Source organism: Chinchilla lanigera, unplaced genomic scaffold, assembly GCF_000276665.1.
Source record: "Chinchilla lanigera isolate Chin_1 unplaced genomic scaffold, ChiLan1.0 scaffold00117, whole genome shotgun sequence".
NCBI lineage: Eukaryota > Metazoa > Chordata > Mammalia > Rodentia > Chinchillidae > Chinchilla > Chinchilla lanigera.
The window spans coordinates 3519204-3538455 of NW_004955518.1; the positions used below are offsets into that span (position 1 = coordinate 3519204).

The following is a 19252-nucleotide window of genomic DNA, read 5'->3' on the forward strand; positions in this document are numbered from 1 at the left end:
TGTCAAGGGGACACCAGCATACTCTGTAGCAGGAACATGGATATTAATTCCAGGGCACAGGAAGTAGGACATTTGCAAATTGATATTTATAGTCTTATGACCCTGGCACTGGTACGGAGATGGTGAAATTAGGTAGAATATAATCCAGGCAGGGGTTAATAAAGGCCTAATTATTCACTGAGTCAATAAATATGGCCTGAGCCCCTACAATATGCTAGGCACTATCCCATACTGGGGACACTACAGTGGGCAAGACAGAAAATGTCCCTGCTCTCAAAGGGTTTCCGTTCTAATGAGAAGCCAAAGACACCATTGATAAAGAAAGCAATAGACTCATCAGGTTATGTCTGATAGAGCTAAGGCTATGGAGGTGATGGAGGGGACATGAGGAAAGAAGATGGAGTGGCTCATTTGTTCATATGTTTATTTATATTTACAAATATATATCTATATATAGATATGTATCTGTGTATTTATTGGGGATCTACCATGGGCAGTAGCGCTGTCATGTGAAGATTAAATGGACACTGATTCCAAGCATTTGTGTTTCACAGAGGAGTGGGACACTGTTCAAATGCAGTGGTGAGCTGCATAACAACATATCTACCAACAACAGATAGTGCACAGGATGATGGTACTGTAAGATTAAAACAGAGCTGAGAAATTCAATCACCCAGCATTTCTACTGTACCTTCTCTGTGTATAAATGTGCTTCAGTTTCCTACAGCATTCAGCACAGAGACGTGCTATAGAGGTTGATAGCCCAGGAGCAGCAGGCTATGTCCTGTCGCTGAGGTGTACAGTAGGCTGTACTGTCTGAGTCTGTGTGAGCGTACTATGATGTCCACACAAGGGTGAAACTGCCTACTGCTGCACGTCTAATCCTGTCCCTCCTGTTGAGTGACGTGTGGCTGTGCTGCGCCTCTAGGACGCATACTCCAAAGGGAAGGGGATGGAGTCTGTGAAAGCGTATCTCCAAGGAGCCTGACCTGCACAGTGGCTTGGCCAAGCTCTCTTTTGGAGGATGGAAGACATCACAAGGCCAGTGGTAGGAAGGGAAAGGAGAGTGTGTGGGCCAACTGGCCACGTGACTGGGCAGTGAGGGGCAGGGAGATGTGGACCAAAGCTGTCCTGACTTCGCCCTTTGAGCTTGTTTTGAGTGAAGATGTTAAGTGCACTGTTCAGCGCTGTATTGTCATGCACGATGCTGTGTGACCATTGCTATCTATTTCTACAACATTTTGTCTCTCCCAATGGTGACCATTAAGTTACAATGCCTCTTTCCTCCTCCTCTTGTCCCTGGTAGCCTCTTGTCTATCTTCTATTTCTGTGGCTCTGCATATATAAGCCATTTCACATAAATGGAAACATACACTATTTGTGTCTGGTTTCACTTAGCATAACATTTTCAAGTTTTATTCATACTGTAGGGGGGCCAGAATTTCATTCCTTTTTAATGGTTGAATAATATTCCACCATATGTACGTATCACATTTTGTATATTGATTCATCTATTGTTTCCACCCTTTGGCTGTGGAATAAAACTGCAATGAACATTTATATGTAAGTATCTCTTTGAGTCTCCATTTTTATTTCTTTGGGATATATACCCAGAAAGGGAATTCTGGGTCATACGGGAATTCTGTGTTGATTATTTCTAAGGAAATTCTATCCTATTTTTTTTTTTATAGCAGCAGGGCTATTTTACATTCTTTTCAGGAGTGCACAAAGGTTCCAGTATCTCCCCACCCTTGGGAACCCTTGTTACTTTCCACTGATTTTGTCTGTATCCTGAGAGTGTCAGATCTAATCCCTCTGCCAGCACTTCCTCCGGTCATGCCGGTGTGCAGGCGAGCTGAAAAGTCCTTGTTTCTTGCTGGGACTCAGAAGAACATGCCCTCTGGTTAGTTGAAAGAATTTAGGGAACTCCTGTTCCACAGTCCTAGCACTAATGACAACTAGAAGGCAGAGACAGAGATGGGAGGAAACTGGAAAGAATTTGAAGCCGAGCCCACGAGGAGACTATTTCAGTGGGCATCTTTTCAATCTCGGTATCACAGTACCATTGCCTATAGCAGGAGCTCAATAAATACACACTTGAATAGATGAGTGACTTCACGGTCTTTCCCCACCCCTCCTCTGTCATCCACAGTACAGACTGTAGAATGACCCACTTAGCTTTTAGAGACCTAGCTTAAGGTCAGATTTCCAGGCTCCTTAGAACAGGTTGCACCCCTCCCAGCGCCCTCAGGCTGTTGTCCATCCAGCCCCAGCAAACCGCCCTGGGGCTGTTTTGTACTGAGGCACTGCTTAGGATGAGAGTTATTCCAGGTGAAGGTTTTAGCCTTGCAAGATATTCCAAAAAAATCGGTAGGTTGCTTAGAATCCCTTTTAGAACAAGGCAGGGTTAAGCAAACAAATAAGAGGACCAGGAAGGGGACACGAATACAAATAACCCTCTCCACCCCCCTGTGGGGTAAAGACTGCTCGCTGCGCATTTTGCCAGCTATTGTCTCATTTTGATGCTCCCCTTCAAGCCACGAGGTTGGCAGGGTGAGAGCTTCTATCCATCCCAATTTTGCAGGAGGGAAAGACTCGGGGAGCAGAGAGGACCCGTGGAAGTTCAGCGCTGGAAAGTGCAGGGACAGGTCTGAGTGCGTGCTCAGAGCGGGCTCCTCTCCTAGAGAGGGGATGACTCACTTTGGCTTCACTGGCCCCACCCTACGCAGGGCCTCCTGGAAGAGCTCAGCCAGGTTTGATTAATTAATTAATTTATTTATTTATTTTTGGTACTGGGAATCAAACTCAGGACCTTGTGCTTGCCAAGCAGGCACTTATGCCACTGAGCTGTATCCCTGGCTCAGCCAGGTTTTAACAATCCATCAAGAGTTTTACTGGGGTGTCTGCACCGGCTTTTGGCTAGCTGTTCAGAAGCTGTTTTAGCAAAAGCCTTTCTTTATTTTTTGCCCAAACAATGCTGAGGTCAAACACACACACACACACACACACACACACACACACACACACACACTCTGTGCCAGTCAGCGTGGCGAAGCCTATTTCGCTCCTGAAATTCAAATTGATAACAGCCTTCTGTTCTCATTAGTTTGCGTTGTAACAGTCATTACATTCTCAACAGTTACTCCCTGAATAGAATTATCCTGGACGCAACAACTGGTTCTGTTAGCAGCAGAGCTGAAACAAAAGCCTTGCTTTTGTAACTAAACACGTTGGTCTTGGCACTGCGCAATGTCTTAGTCATCACTGAGTTACCAGGGCTCATCTCTACCGGGAGAGGACAGCTGTCCGACCACAAAGCCCAGCAGTCACACAGACCACTTCCTGACATCCACTGGCGCCCGGGCCTCCTCTACTTGCGTGGAGAAGAGGGAAGAAATCCGCTGTACCTCAGACACACTGAAAGCCACCAGTTAGTACCCAAACCTATGGCAGTTAGCAGCAGAGTGCCAGGCGGCAGGGCTGCTTCCTTTGAGCTCAGGGCCCATTCTTATGCTTGCGGTTGCTGTCCTCTTGGGCTCCCGGCTCTGTGTGTGTAGGGGGCATCCACTTCCTGTCCAGAGCTGGGCCACCAAGCATCAGTGCTGGAACCTGGGAGTCTATGGCTGTGATGGCAAAGAGTGCCCAAACTGCAATCCCAAACCAAGTTATTTATTGCAAGTGTCAACACTGCAATTAAACCTGAATACCGAGGTTTTAGTTTAGAAGAAAACAACACACACATTAACATCTTTTGTCTTAAAAGAAAAACAAATAATACGCATGCCATAGGTGCGCCACACTAGTCTATGGGATCTCCCTTCCTCCCAGCGAGACAGGCAGGGTTGCTCCAGGTGGGGCATTTAGAGACCAGCCAGAAGCTCACCCTCCTTGGGCCAGGCGAGGCCTGTTTAGCTCCTTTTGCATTTACCCAGACTTGGGCCTTCTGGAGGACAGTGGAGCAGGAGACCCAGGAGACACATTGGTCCAGGCTTCTGACTTAACACTCCCACTTCCATCACTTGCTGCTGTGTAGCCTAGGACACATTACTTACCCTCTCTGTGCCTCATCTCCCTCATCTGTGAAGTAGGGGCAACGATAGCTCTACCTCACGGGGATGCTCTGAGGGCTGAATGCGGCTGTGTGTAATGAGAGCAGTGTGCCTGCTTTATAAGTGTGTGCTACAAACTAAGTAAACAGGAACTTTCCTTTAATAATGGAAGGGTCTGTTCTCCCCTTTAGATCTGAGAGCCCATAAAATGGAACAGAAAGGTAGAAAGAAAAAAATGAAGCTGTAAGCCCCCAGGCCTCGGGTTCATTTGATGGTACCGGCCAACATCTTTGGCACCATTCGGAGTGTGACTTTCCCAAGCTCTCAAAAGGTGAATGTAAAGCATTTCACCCGCAGGTAGAGAACCCATCTGAAGATTAGCAATGCCGAGGCAGCCAAAGTTTCAGCAGAATCGGGGGGCCAGAATCCACTGGATTCTTCTTACTCCTTTTGCCCCATCACTATCAGAACCTGTGGACCAAATGAACCCTCCTCAGTTTTGGTAATGATAATAATAACAGCAATAATAGTGGCTAACGCCCATACAGCATTTGTTTTGTGCCAAGCATTGTTCCAAGTGCTCATTAGATTAACTCATTTAGCCTTCATAACAATGCTAGGAATTATTGTTTTCCCATTTTACAGGTGAGAAGACTGAGGTACCAAAAAACGAACTCCTATATCCAAAGTCATACAGCTGAGCCCAGGCTGTGTGGTGCTAGAGTCCAGTGCTTAGTATTATGCACTCTGTACTTTCTTGTGCCATTCACCCATGGACCTGGGCTTGGAATGTAGTGTCACGATTGCTCTGGCTCTGGCCATGCACCTGATACTACAGTTCTACCTTAGATCACATGTCTGGAGACAGGCTCCGATTTCTGAGCTTGATGAATTCTCTTTCTTCACTTTCTTTTTTTGTTCTTACAGTCCCAAATTTTCATTATTAATTAGACCTATGTTTACTAAGCACCTACTATATGCTGGTTATTTCATTTATGCTAGGTCTGGGGATGGGGAGGACTCGCTATCTGATAGGGACACAGATACACAAATAAATGCGTAGAGTGAAGAGTGCATTTGTGCTTAGCTTTGGTCCAGGTGCCTGTGAGGCAGAGGGAGCCATTTGATTCTCGCAGCAACCTGTGGTCTGGAAAGCCTTCGCAGTGCAGGAGGCGGGGGTTGGGTCTTGGAAAGTCCAGCCACTCACTAAAATTGCAGTTGTGGCCCTGCTTCTTGCTGCTGGGTACTCCCGGATTGCCCCAGCTGCCTGGAATCTTTGTTGCTGGTCACTCTGCACACCACCTCTCACCTGCATGGACACACGCATGCAACCTCAGAGAGGGAAGGAAATTGCGTACGTCAGCTTTATTTTGTAGCTGGTTCGTGGTGAATGTGCTGTCCAGGGAGGGCAACTGCTGACTCCAGGGCTTCCTGGGCTGCCTAGTGTGAAGCCTGTCTGGACTTGTGTCCCCCTGGCCCATCCTAAAAGAACCTGTCCCTAACTGTTGCAGTTTCCTGTGGAAAAATATACTTGTAGATGCCTCTAGAGATCTGGGGATATCTGAAGGAACTAATCCCATCAATTCTACAAGATTCAGAGAATTTAAGAGACTTGACTGGTGCCTTTACAGTGCTTAACTGAGTCATCCACGGAAACATGTCCCTCCCTTACGGCACGAGGCTCTTGTCCCATCAAAAACCTCTCATTTCCAGAGACCCTTTGTAAAAAAGTGTGCTGCTGTGGAGCCACATCCCAGCCCTTCAGAAATTCTTCCTGACCTCACTAATCAAGTCACATGAATGATTTTCCGGGAGACTCCCTGTTTCACATGGAACAGGGTGGGGGAACAGGGAAAGGAGGAAAAAGGCAAGGAAGAAGGAAAGGAGGAAGGGAGGAAAGGAATGCAGAAGGTAGAGGAAAGGGGGGCAGTGAGGGAATGAAGGAGAGAGGGAGGAAGGAAGGAGAGGAGACAGAGAAAGAAAGCAGGAAGGCAGGGAGGGAAATGAATGTCTTACTGTGTCCCAGGCACTGGCCCGGTACCTTCACATATACATATCTCATTAATCCTTCATTGAAATCACATTGTATGTCTTATTATAGCAAGGAAAATGACGCTCAGCCGGTTCAATAACTTGCCAAAGGTTATGTAATTATGCATATTAGAACTAAAGTTGAAGCCATATCTGAGTTCAATGTCCATGAACTTCCCAATCCAGACAGTTGTTTAAAATGTACCTGTGGGCTTTTACTTTTCTATTAAATTTCTGTCACCTACGATAAATGGGTTAAGCTTACACAATTAACCTACTTGCATTCTCCATTTAATTCCCACTTCATTCATCTGTCAGTCTAACATTTGGTACATATTGCCTCAAACTTCTTTTGAAAAGTGTGTAAAAAAGTTCAATTATAAATACCTATCTTTGCATGTCATGGTCACTTTGGAAAGGGGCAAAAAGAAGTGTCACCCTCTCATCTCACAGAGAGGTCAAGGCAGAGTGACTTGGTGGGGACCCATGGGGAGGCCAGCTGGAGGGCAAGTAAGGCTTCACCCCTGGAGTGCACCTGTTCAGCCAGGTGATTTCAGAAGGGGGGTGGCTGGGGGCTGACCTTTCTGTTCCTCACTGCTCTCAGATTCTTGGAGAACAGTGTGTTTCTGTCACTTGCTTCCATAACCATACCAGAGAGAGGTGCAAGTGGCACTTATTTAATTACCATAAACAGATGACTTGCTTTAGCTTTCATGAGGCAACTTCTTGATGTGCTCATCAGCCCTCTTGTTTACAGAGAGACATGAGCAGGGCGGGGGTAGTTGAGGATGGTTTGATCCTCACAATGTCAGCCCTGTTGCCCCCATGCCACCTTCCTAAGGAGCACCATGACAAGCAGAGATCACTGGGGACAGAATGGAAGTGAGGGGACATTGTTCAAGTTGAAGGCACTTCTGTGGGTGTCCTTGTCACTCTTTTGACTGCAGTGTCCCCTGTGTGGCTTCCATAGCCCTTGGTGACCTTTGCTGACATCTCCACTCTTTTCAATGACACCCCTGCTGGCTCCTGCCTTATTTTCTCATCCCTGTGGTCAGTGGAATGCTCACAATCCTCCTATACCACCTCCCTAATTCTGCTCTTCCTCCAATGGTTTTGTAAAAAGTAAAAACAAAAATAAAAACAAAACCACTAGTAGGGCTTTAGGAGAAGGACTTACTAGAAACTAAAATAGAAGCTGAGATAGATTAGGTAGGATACGGCCATTAAGTTTTCATTCCTCTTAACAACAATCTTAAAATTCATTTGGAGTTAGAAGAGACCTAGAATAGCAAAAGCAATTCTGGGCAACAAAGGCAAGTCAGGGGTATCACAATCCCTGACTTGAAATTATACTACAGAGATACTGTGACAAAAGCAGCATAGCATGGGAAAACAAGCAGACCTGAGGATCAATGGAATAGACGAGAAGATGCAAAAACAACTCCAAAAACACTCAACCACCTGATCTTTGATAAAGGGGCCCTACACCTTTCATAGGAGAAAGAGACATTTTTTAATAAATGGTGCTGAGAAACTGGCTTTCCATATCCTGAAGATTAAAACTAGACCTATGTCTCTCTCCATACTACATTAAAATTGAAACGGATCAAAGATCTAAATATTAAAACAGAAGCACTAAATCTGCTGGGAGATGGAATAGGTAGAACTCTTGGAAACACAGGTGTAAGCAAACACAAAATCCCAATCATACAGGAAATATCACAAAGAGTCAACAACTGGGATCTCATCTTATTAAAAAGCTTTTAATAAGCAAAAGAAACCACCAACAGAGTGAAGAGACAAGCCACAGGGTGGGGAGAAATAATTTGCCCATTATTCCTCAGACAAAGGACTATTATCTAGAACAGATAACAAACTAAAAAAAGGAGACCCCCAAAATTTAAAACCCAGTCCAAAAAATGGGCATCTGAAATGAACAGACACTTCTCAGAGGAAGAAGTAGAAATGGCAAATAAATATGTGAAAAAATGTTCAACAACCCTGGTCATTTGAGAGATACAAATTAAAACAACACTGAGATTTCATCTCACTTCAGAAAGAATAGCTCTTATCAAGAAATCAACCAAAAAAAAAAAAGAAAGAAAAAAGAAAAAGAAATCAACCAATAACAAATGCTTGTGAGGCCGTGAGGAAAAAGGAACACTTCTCCACTGTTGGTGGAGTGTAGATTGGTCTAACCATTGTGGAAATCACTGTGGAGATTCCTCGAAAAACTAAAACTACAGGTTTCATTTGACCCAGCTATCCCTCTTCTTGGTATCTTCCAGAAAAAATTAAAAGCATCATATCACAGTGATATATGCATATCCATGTTTATAGCAGCACAGTTTATAACAGCTAAATGTTGGAAACAGCGCAAATGTCTATCAACCAATAAACAGATAAAGAAGATGTGGGGTTTTTTTTTCATACAATGGAGTACTACTCTACCATAAAGAGGATAAACCTGAGACATTTCTAGGTAAATGGATGCACCTTGAGACCATATTCTTTAAGTGAAGTAAATCAGACACACATATTCAAATAGTTCATGATTTCTGCACTGTGAGCAATAAAGACCAAAATTATAACAGATTTGGGAAATAGAAAGAAAATATTCAAGTGGAAAGAGAACTAAGGAGGGGAGAGGAGGAAAGGAAGGAAGGGAAAAGGAAAAAAGAATAGAAGGGAAAAATGGAAACAATGATTTTGTAAATAAGGAGTGGGAAAGGGGTTGAAGGGAGAGGAGGGAGGGGAAAGAGAATCAAGATACATCATGAACAGGTATAAATTCCATATCATGATGGACATCTAAAATGTACCAATGAAATTTTAAAAATTAATCCCTTTTTGATTTTAGGGAAAAAACACAAATGTAGTGGTAGAGTGTGGCTGCTAACAGAAGGATGTTTCAGATGCTTGTGGTTCTTTGAAGGGTCCGTTGCTCGGTGGAAAAAGCCATGAGCTTTTAGACAGCCTCTTTCTTATGGTATAAGAAGATCCCCTTTTTGTCTTCTTTTTTTTTCAGAGGAAAAAGCAGCCCATGAAATGTCATCCAGTGCATAGAGGGCATTTGCATTCCTGGTGTGACCTTCGTTAGCCCTCTCTGTGGTTGAGAAGCAAGTCAGATACTGACAGGAGGACAACTTGGTGTACAAGACAGGGTCAGACATTGTGTCCACAGGTAATGCATGTTTTAAAAAAAGTGATCTCAGAGTACAGACTTCCATTTTAACAGGATAATTTTGAGTTGGGCATTTACGGAAAGTTGTGACAAAGACTTCCCTGAAGTATTTTGTGCAGATTGTTAATTTTATACAGCCTGGATCGGAGGGCTGGGCTCTTTGTAGATGCGTGCGGACAACCCATTCTGAGATTAAGAAAGAGGTAACTTTACAGAAAAGTTAAAAACGTAAACTTAACTCTGCACTCATGAGATAAGTTCTTGGACAAGTTACTTAATCTTTCTGTGCCTCAGTTTCCTTATGTGCAAATTGGGCATAAACTCAGGGTTTAAATACCCTCAAGATTTGTTTAAACAATTCAAGTAAATCACTCAGCATAGGGATTGGCACTTAGTGCTCAATAAATGTCAGGTAATTAACTTACACATACCGACTGTCTTCATTTCGATCCCCTCAAAGCAAAGCCTGAGACAAGGACTCAGATGCAGTAGTTTATTTGGGATGTGATCCCAGAAAGCAGCGGAAGAGACAAAAATCACTGTTCAGTTCTAAGGGCAGCTCAGAGAACATGGCCCAGGGTCTCCCACCAAGAGCTGGAGCAGCTGTGCGTGTGTGTATACACATTGGGGTGAAAGAGACAGGGCTCAGGCTCGATTTTTTAAATGCAGTATCATCTATCCAATATTAGTCCTAAGGCCAAGCAAGTTGTTCGGAAAAGTGAACTCTAAAGGATGACAGACCAAGAGGTGCTTAAGAGCACAAAGTTTTCATTTAAAAAGAAAAAGCTCTCCCACAAAGAACCAAGTGACACTGAGCCAGCTCTTTGACCTGCATGTATTTTGATCTTCTGCAGAGTGGAGAGTGATAATGATAAGCTACTTCTCAGTGACAGTTAACTGGAGTTCCTGGACATAGCATGCCTTCAGTAAATGGTGGCTGTTTCTGATCATTATTGTCATGATTGGTATCACTGTGTGCATAACTGAGATAGAAAACTTCATGATGGGCAGCTGGCTGAACTTAGGAGGACCTACTATATATCCTTAATTGACAGAAAGGAACTGCGGTTCTGTAGGGGTACTTGCCTTGGACTTCCTGGCACATGTAGGCCAAGTTTTGTGAGTTCAGTCTGAGGAGCCGTGAAGTCTGGTTGCAAAGCCAGCAGGCAGCTGTGCTTGCTAGTGAGTCTGTTGTAAAATCTGCAAATCTGGCAAATCTGTAAAATCTGTAAAATCTGGATTGAGTTCCATCTCGGTGGGGCCTTCCCCATGCCAAGTTATCCCCATCTTCTCTCTCCAAATATGCTCTTCCACTGGGGACCCTCCTTGCTTCATTCTGGGGGGCCAGGCTGTACCCTTCCCCTTCTCAGGCCATTCCCTTTGCAGAAGTCATGTGCCTCAGGGTCTTAGATGCCTGGCAGCCTCTCTAACATCATGGATTCATGATTAAAAATACATTAAAGAACCAAGAAGTTATTAAGAAGTACAGCATCTTGCAAGCTCAACTGACATTTCCAGTTAGACCACTATCCCAAATTATCCAGAAAGACCCTGTCCCTCTGCTAAACACATTAGGCTGGTTTCTGATCTGTTTTCTGCTGGTGCTTTCATGCTGGGTCCATGGTCAAGAGGAAATGTAGCCTTGGGTAGCAGAATTTGATCCATCCTGCTATTTGACTGTTGGGTTATGGCTGCGTGGCTCAGTGACTTCCTGTGGAGCCCCATCTTTGTCCCTCAATATATCTGTGCCAGCACTAAGGATAAAGGAACATTTGCTTCTTTAATGTCCCTCTGGCTCATAGCTTGTCAACATATCAAGAACAAGGCCCCCCCCCGGGAAGATGTCCAACACTGCTGTGAGATGTATTACAGGGGCATTGCCTGAAGTGCCCATCCTCTTGCAGGAGTTGCCCAGGGAGGACAGGGGTCTGAAAGAGGAGCACGAGTGTTGAATCTGGCCTTGCAGCAGGGCTGTCAGCTGTAACCTTAGACAAATCACTTTATCCCATTGAGCCTCATTGTTAGACTCAGAGCTTGAACTAGAACATCACTCTGGAGTTCCTAGCTTGATCACACCCTACTTCAAATCTCGGTACCTCAACAAGTAGTTCCCAAGGTATCAGGCACCTTCCCACTCATCCCTAAATCTAACTTGAGAAGTTTGGCCAAACAACTTGGTCAGATCTTATGCATCACGTAATATGTCTGAGGAACTCAATAACATTAATACTATAGCTACCATGGATAGAGTAGGCAAGGTGTTGAGCATTATATATGCCATGTTATTTAACCTAAACACAACCACTTGACAGGCTAGAAAATGAGGTCAGAGTTATTGCTCAAGTCCATAGTCTCCAAACACATAGAAATGATCAGTGTCCAAGGAGATAGAAATGCTAATTACCCTGACTTGATCAAGGTACATTGTATACAGGTGTTGAATTATTGCACTGTAACCTACAAATATATAATAAGTATGTGCCAATTAAAAATTGGAAAGAAATATTACTCAAGGAAAGCACTATTGGATTCAAACTCAGATCTGTCTTAATTCTAAAATCAAAATCAAATACAATATTATTTTTCCTTTCCCAGAACTGTTGTGTCCCCACACCTCTCTCCTGAGTCTGGAGTGGCCAGTAACAGGTGGGAAGAGGGTCTTATTCAGCTCCATCCTTCCTCCCACTGTGCTGGGATCAGGTGTGCATCCACTGGGCTCTGTATCCTGGATGCAGAGACCGTGCCCCCCACCGACAGGGTCTCAGAATGGCCCGTTGTGTATGTGTTGAGTGTGAGTGTGTCTGGTGGGTGGGGTGGAGGAACCCAGGTGTAGGGCTAGCTCAGTCGTTTTCATTCTCTAATGGCGGTGGGATGCCATAATTCTTTCATAGCCGGGACAGGTCAGGGCTTCTCAGTCACACTCCCTGATTCCAGGGCTGCCGCCTCCACTGAGCTTCACCTCTACTCATCCCTGCCCAGTTCAGGGAGAAGCCGCTTGCTCAAGGTGCAGTGACCTGAAGAACAGGAGATTTCACGTCTCTCCAGGAGCTGCAGGCCCTACTTCCATATCTGCCCGTCCTGCTGATGAGCCTGCAGATGCAGATCCTCCGTACCAGGCCTCCCACAGACTCACCTATCTGCGAGCCCCTGAAGCGGCTCCTAATGAAAAGAAGCCATGGGTAAGTCATGAGGGGCAGGTTCTCAGGATGGGTGGAGAGGAGGATTTGTCTGCATGCCTCCTGACTCTGGGATGACAGAGCCCCTAACTCACCCAGCTCCCACCCCGAGGGGGAACATGTCCTCTCAAGACCCAGCCCCTGACCCACCGGACTTCTGGTTGCAGAGCTCACTAGGAATTGTTTTCTTTGAAGCTAAGCATTAAAGAAAAGTCTGACTTCTGCATAAGCCAAGAAATTATTCTGTACAAAATTCTCTTCAAAGCTAAAGGCAATTCACAAATAGCAGAAAGCAACTTCAAGCAAGAGGCTCACAGAAAAGGAGGGAAGGCAGCCAGGAGGGGAGGGTGGAGTGAAGACAGCTTCCCAGAAACACTGCCATTCTAATGACTGTGTTAGCTGTGACTGCTGCCGCTTCTGATTCTCCTCCACAGCAGACATTTGTTTGATGGGAGCTCATCCAATGCTGCAGCCACCAGAGAAGGCGGGCTTTATTTCCTCACCATTATAGATAAGGAAATGGAGCTGCTAAAAGGCTAAGTCATTAGTTCAAGGTCATGTGTCAGCAAGTGGCACAGTCAGGACTGAACTGAAACCTGTCTCCCCCAGAGCTCACGAGATTTCCCCAACATGCACTGCTTCTTCACACATTGGTCTTGGGGATTCACAGAGTAGGTCCCAAGGACAAAATAAAAATTTTTACACCGCACTATTCTTTTACACTGCACCTCCTTTATCATTTGACTTTTAAAATATGATGTGCATACATTGTATTTTTAAAAAAGAATTTGAAAAAGAAAAAGAAGAAAATTTATGGAGAGAGTAGAAGGATAAGAGAGGATGAGAGGTTGATTGTCTGCTCTGCTAGGGAATGTGGTCCGGTGAGGGGGGAGGGAGGGTTTGCAGTTGTTATAGTTGATACATTGTGTCAACTTGGGGAGTCTAGAGGTTCTGCTAAGTGGCTCAGCAGGAAGCCAGGGTGCTTACTTTGTACATATCCTGAGCCTGTGGAAGAGGAGGGCATGGAGATTATGTGAGAGCTACACGCCCCTTAGGTGGGGGTAGCCTGTTTACAAAGTAAGGCAGGGAAAGAAGCTGCTTGCCGCCATTCCTCCCTTTTGCTCTGGCTGTTTGCTGTTCGGCTGCCATTCCCCCCTTTGCTCTTGTTGCTTTGCTATCTTCTGCCTCGGAGCCAGCCAAGTATGGACTGAAACCTCCACAGACTGTAAGCTCAATAAACCTTTCCTTCCTGCATTTTGGGCGTTGGGTATTTTGTCTCAGCAATGAGAGAAAAGTAACCAAGACAGCAGTGCAGTCTGTGAGGTCATGCTGCCGGCCCACTGTGGGACGGCAGCCCCAGCAAGGGCCCCAGCAAGTCTCTGCCTCAAAGTATGTACCTGGACAAGGGACATAGACTTTGGGGTCACTTTCTAGAGGGGAGTTCAGAGACATAGTCTGGCATCAAGAGACTTAACTTCTCATCTTAATTCTGTCTGTAAATAGGCTGACTTTGCAAAAGCCATGTAGTAGATAGAATGGTGGTCCCTAAAGATGGGTCCATGTTGTAATGTCTAGAATCTGAGACTATTATGACTATCATCTTATATTTCCAAGGGTGTGAGTAAATTATGCTTAGTGGTAGGAGAAGTTTATCCTGGATTACCCAGGTGGGCCCCAAATGTAATCACATGTGTTCTCATAAGATAAGTACACAGAGGATGAGGAGGCAGTGTGACCACTAAAGTAGAGATGGGAAGGCTGCAGCCACAAGCCAAGGACCTCATGCAACCATCACAAGGTTGGAAGAGGCAAGGAAAGATTCTACCCTAGGGATTTCAAAAGGAGCATTGCTCTGCCAACACATTGATTTCAGACTTCTGGCCTCCAGAACTGTGAGGCAATATATTTCTGTGTTTTTAAGCTGTCCAGTGTGATGAATTCATTATGACAGCCATAGGCAACTTGTTCCCCTCTCTGGCTTCAGTTTCCTTAATTGTAAATCAAGGTTGAACTTTCCAGCTTTGACATCTTTCCTATCATTCCCTGAGCCACATACCCCATGGGAGGGCAGGTCTCCATTCTCCAAATCTCTAAACACGTCATTGTCCTCTTTAGGAAACAGAGCTGGTCAGGCCAAGGTGACTTTTTAAGGCTAACACCTTCGTGGACACTTACTTTTTCTCCTTCTTGTTAATTGCTGGATAAATACCCTGCCTTATCCCAGGAAGCATCCAAGTCACTCTGACCTCTCTGTGGGTTTCAAAGGAGGCTTTCAGTATCAGTTTTCTAATTCCCCCAACAGTCCCTGCAGGCTGGGAGACTGTGGCCGAAGGAATGCTATACGATGTGCTTGGGGGCTGCTGCATAACTGCAGCGCAGAGGTAATGAGCTCCCCTCTGCATGGCTGCCCGCTTTGGCCTCCTCTGCAACTCAATCACTTGCACACAGCTAACCAAATTTCTGCTCGGGGCTGGAGCCTCCTGTTATGTGGCCCAAGAGCCTCATTTGCAATCATCATTAGCCAGAAAAGCTGCACGCCTGCTCTGTGCCCGATAGAGGCGAGTGTCATGCAATATCCTCGAAGCCAAAGGTGTGGAAGAGGCTGCAAGGTGTCAGAGTGCAGACCGCCAGCCTGGAGCCTGCCCCTCTGCCCCCCACCCAGCCCTTCTCTGGTGCTAATGAGCAGGGAGGAGGTTGCAGCCTGGGCAAAGGATGCTGACAGAGAAATGTCCACAGGACAGGGAGTGGGCCTTGCAGATGTGGCTGTGTGCGTAGGAACTGGGAAACCCACATATCAGCTATAAAACAATCTCCCAGAAGCCTTTGACTGCTTTGAAGTAGGTATTTGTGCTGAACACTCCAAAGGCTGCCTCTAAATCTCTAAAAACTCTGCTCAGGTCTTCTGCTCTTCCCCTGCCACTTGCTGTATTGTGTGAAGCAGAGTTAGCAAACCCACAGGGTGGCACAGGATTTCCAGAGGTTACCCCACAAATGGAGGGGGCAATGTCTGGCTTTACTGCACGCCTCACGTCTCTTCCTTTCTCTCCTCTGAGATGTCCTGAACCTGCCCTCCCTTGCAGCTCCCTACTCCCCACCTCACTCAGCACACAGTCATCCACACAGGCACGTGGACGCTGCAAGGAACAGCACTGAAATGCCCCATTTCAGATTTTGTATCTGCCAGACGCTTCAATTAAACCACATTGTCCTATATATAGCCCCTCCCTTCCACTCATGCACAAGTGAGTGTGCGTGTGGTGTGTGTGTTTCTGAGGATAACCCTGAGGTTAATGGATTACAACTGACAAAAGCTACAGGCACCTGGCTGGCTAGAGGCAGGAATAGTCTTCCCTCCCTGGGGAGGTGGAGAGACTTCTGCTGTCAGGTCTGGACGCAGAGGAGGGCACTGGGATTTGCGGGTTGTGCTGGCACTGGGTGGAACTATCAGAGAGGATCATTCAGAAGTTTGTGAGACAGCATCTTGAGTGTCTTTTTTCAGAAACTTGTTTATCAGAGCCTGTGGTGAAGAGGAGGAAGTCTTACAGCCACCTTAGTTTAGCTGTTGTCCGCTTGAGAAGTGCTGAAGACTGACCTCAGCAGGCTCGGGCAGACACTGCAGACCCTTTCCTGGAGCACCTTGCCTGCAGTGCCAGGCCATCCCACCCTGCGAAGGGCACCTCTGCAGATGAGGTGGCAGACAAGGCTGCCCAGGGGAGCTGGGGCCTCTGGGAGAGCAGCCAGGAGAAAAGGGCTTCTTGATTTGGAAACAGGCAAACGATGAGAGGGAAGGAGTGCTGAATCAGGACCAGGCACCAGAACCTCAGGAGTGGCAGTCTGAAGCTGGCTTCCACATTGCAGTAACCTCCGAGAATAAAGAAGCAGAGGGCAGCCTGCCAAGAGAGCTAGCTGTTTGGGGGCTACTTTTTATGGGGAGAGAAAGAAAAGTGGGGGCATCATTTAGAGCCCTGGTCTGTGCAAGGTGTTCTTATAGGCAGAGACAGACAGATACGGGGAAACATATGCTTATTTGCTCCACATTCTGGAGCCCCACAGATGTACTGGGACCACCTTACTTAAAGCTGAGCTCTCTTGTGCTCCCGGCCAGCTACTTTAAAGGACCCTTTTAATTAGGGTGGGCTTAGTGAGTAATGTATCTAAACTGGATATCTGCAGGACATGGGGAGGCTCTGCCTTCTGCGTAAAAGGAAAGGTATCAGACTTGAAGTAATCCCAGGTTACTGAGTAATCACCATAACAAGATCAAGAATGAAGGTGACCTATAGAAGCATGGTAAATATATGATTTCTCTTTCCAGTAAGTGAATTTTGATTATAGCTCAGCACTTGCCTCAGGTTCTTAAATGTTGTTCGAACTCTCAGGAAAGCCCAAGATAAAGTGTAAAAATGCTTTCACGAAGAAAAACACAGGCTTCCCAATCTTCTTTGTACCTACATGCAACTCAGAAAATTGAAAGCAAGGTTGCAGTCTCTCTGTCCTTGGTCACCATTTCATGTACCAGCCCGTCATACAAAGTGCAGGGAAGCGCCACAGATCAATAGCTATTCTGGGTTACATTGCTACAGCTTTCTGTTTTTTCTTTAAAAGAAAAGAAGGACTTAAAAAAAAGCATAAACGGCAGCTTAATGCACTGAAAGCATATTTCTGTGGTCTACTTATGGAAATCAGGTTTAGAAAAAGAACCTTTTTTAAGCTTCTGTGTACTTTTTAATCTAAGCAATGGGCAGTAATTCTTCTAAATGGTTGTTCCCTTAGACATCCTGCAAAAGGCTGCTCGCCTTTAGGTGTGACAGGCAGGTGAGCTTGCCCCGCTCCCTAGCCGCCTGGACCTTGGAAGAGTGCACAGTGCTTGTGCAGAGAGCCCCAGGGTGTCAGTCCAGCTGCCTGGGAGCAGCTCTGCGTTCTGTGTGCAGTGCCTGAGTCCTGGTGGCATTAGCAGAACTTGATGTGCTTTGTTTACCTGCAGCAATGCTCCTGGGAGCAAAACCCTGAAGTGTTTCTTATGGGAAATGAAAAACCAGATGAGTGTGTATGTGGAACTGCGCGCTGTGGGAAACAGAGTCTTATAGCATGTGCCGCCTATTTTATGTTCTCGCTTGTATAATTCCGAATTTGCTTAGAGGCTTTATGTGACAACTTTTGAAATTCCTAAAAATTATATCACAAAACATACGTTTTTGAAAGAGGAGAGTGTTACCAAGTACACTCACCTAATGTCTCCTGGCAACCTCCCGAGGCTACGGAGGAAGCAGGACAGAGGAAAGGAAAGCTCGACAGCCAACCAGCGCTAACTTGAGGCACCCAGCCCTGATTCAGGCTCCTGGAAGGGGGCAGCAACACCAGTATCAAGCAGACTTTGCTGAAAAATATGCATAGACCGCTGCCCTGCGTCCTACACCTAGACCTTAGCACCTATTTCTTCCCCATCACCAGCTGCAGTCAGTGGACTACCTAAATTCAAACTGCAGAAATGCTGTCTCACACACAATTTTAAAGGCATTAAAATACAAAGCAGGAGTAAACAAAATTTCTTGCCATAGGGAACTAACTAATGTAAAGTGACAAAATAATGAGAGTTCAAATGCAGTCTCAAAAGTGGCCATAAAATGGAATTCAGAATTGTATTTTAATATGTATACCGTACATTGCTTGGTTAAGGATGACTGGAAGAGGATTCTCATTTATGAAACTAAGCCATAAAGAAAAAGAAGAAATAGTGGGATAAGAGCAGAGAGAGAGAGAGAGACAGACAGACACAGACACACAGAGACAGAGAGTCAGACAGAGACAGACAGACACACAGACACACAGAGACAGTCAGACAGAGACAAAGAGACAGATAAAGACAGAGAGACAGAAAGAGCAAGAGACAGAGACAGAGAGTGAGAGGGCAAGTGAGTGTGGATGGCTGGGTGAGATGGTATTAGTCACAGTTTGTGGACTGCAGAAGCCCATTCCTGGACAGAGCAGGGTGTGGAGACTGGTACAGATCATAGACTCCACTCTGGCCAGCCTTGGCACATGACCTCAGGGCACAAGGCCATTCCTGGAGACTTCGAGGAGTTGGGGCAGGGCCCAGCAATCAGCGCTGACCTGCAGGGCTCCCACGGAGGAGTTTGTAAAGTGACAAGCAACACACAACACCGGCCAGCAGCAGCGGGTCTGAATTACAGATCTGTCTTCACACAGATATCTGGTGGTCCTGCTGCAGACATGGCCTTCCCCGCTGTCCGTGCACCTCCAGTACACTGAGGAGGACAGGAAAGCCACTCCTTACAGTACCTCCTTTTACTTTAAAACACAGCCCAGTGACTCAGGTTCCGCATGTGAAGAGTTCAGCTGGGTCCTCCACCGCCCCTTACGCTCTGTCTTCCCCAACACCTCCCAGGTGGCGCATGCATACCCCCTCAGTCTTGGCTGTGATGCCAGTAGCCATCCTTCTAAACTTTATTTTTTTGGATACTTTCTTAAAGAGCATCTACCTAAAGGCACAGTACAGAGGTGGCAGCCAGGCGGCAAGGCAGCCGCAGGCACTCGGCATGTCTCAGGCAGGGCTCCCGGCAGCAGCGGCTCCTGGCTGCTTTCAGTATTACACAACTGGGACACAGCTCCCCTCCTCCTCCATGCTCTGTGTAAAGTGCACAGCCAGCGGGCAGGAAGGAATAAGCTCAACTCCTCTCAGCACCACACATACAGTCAAGGGCGACCGCTTCTCACAAAACTCCCCCTGGCCCCTGCCCTGTAGCTACTTCTGCAGTATCCAAAGGGACTCCCAGAATTCTTGTACTTAGCCA

At 46.0% G+C, this 19252-nt stretch overlaps 1 protein-coding gene across 1 annotated transcript in view; it reads right to left on the minus strand.

Moving 5' to 3' along the window:
- Siah3 (siah E3 ubiquitin protein ligase family member 3) overlaps window positions 1-19252 on the minus strand; it is a 65967-nt gene that overhangs the window by 46084 nt on the left and 631 nt on the right. The window lies entirely within an intron of this gene.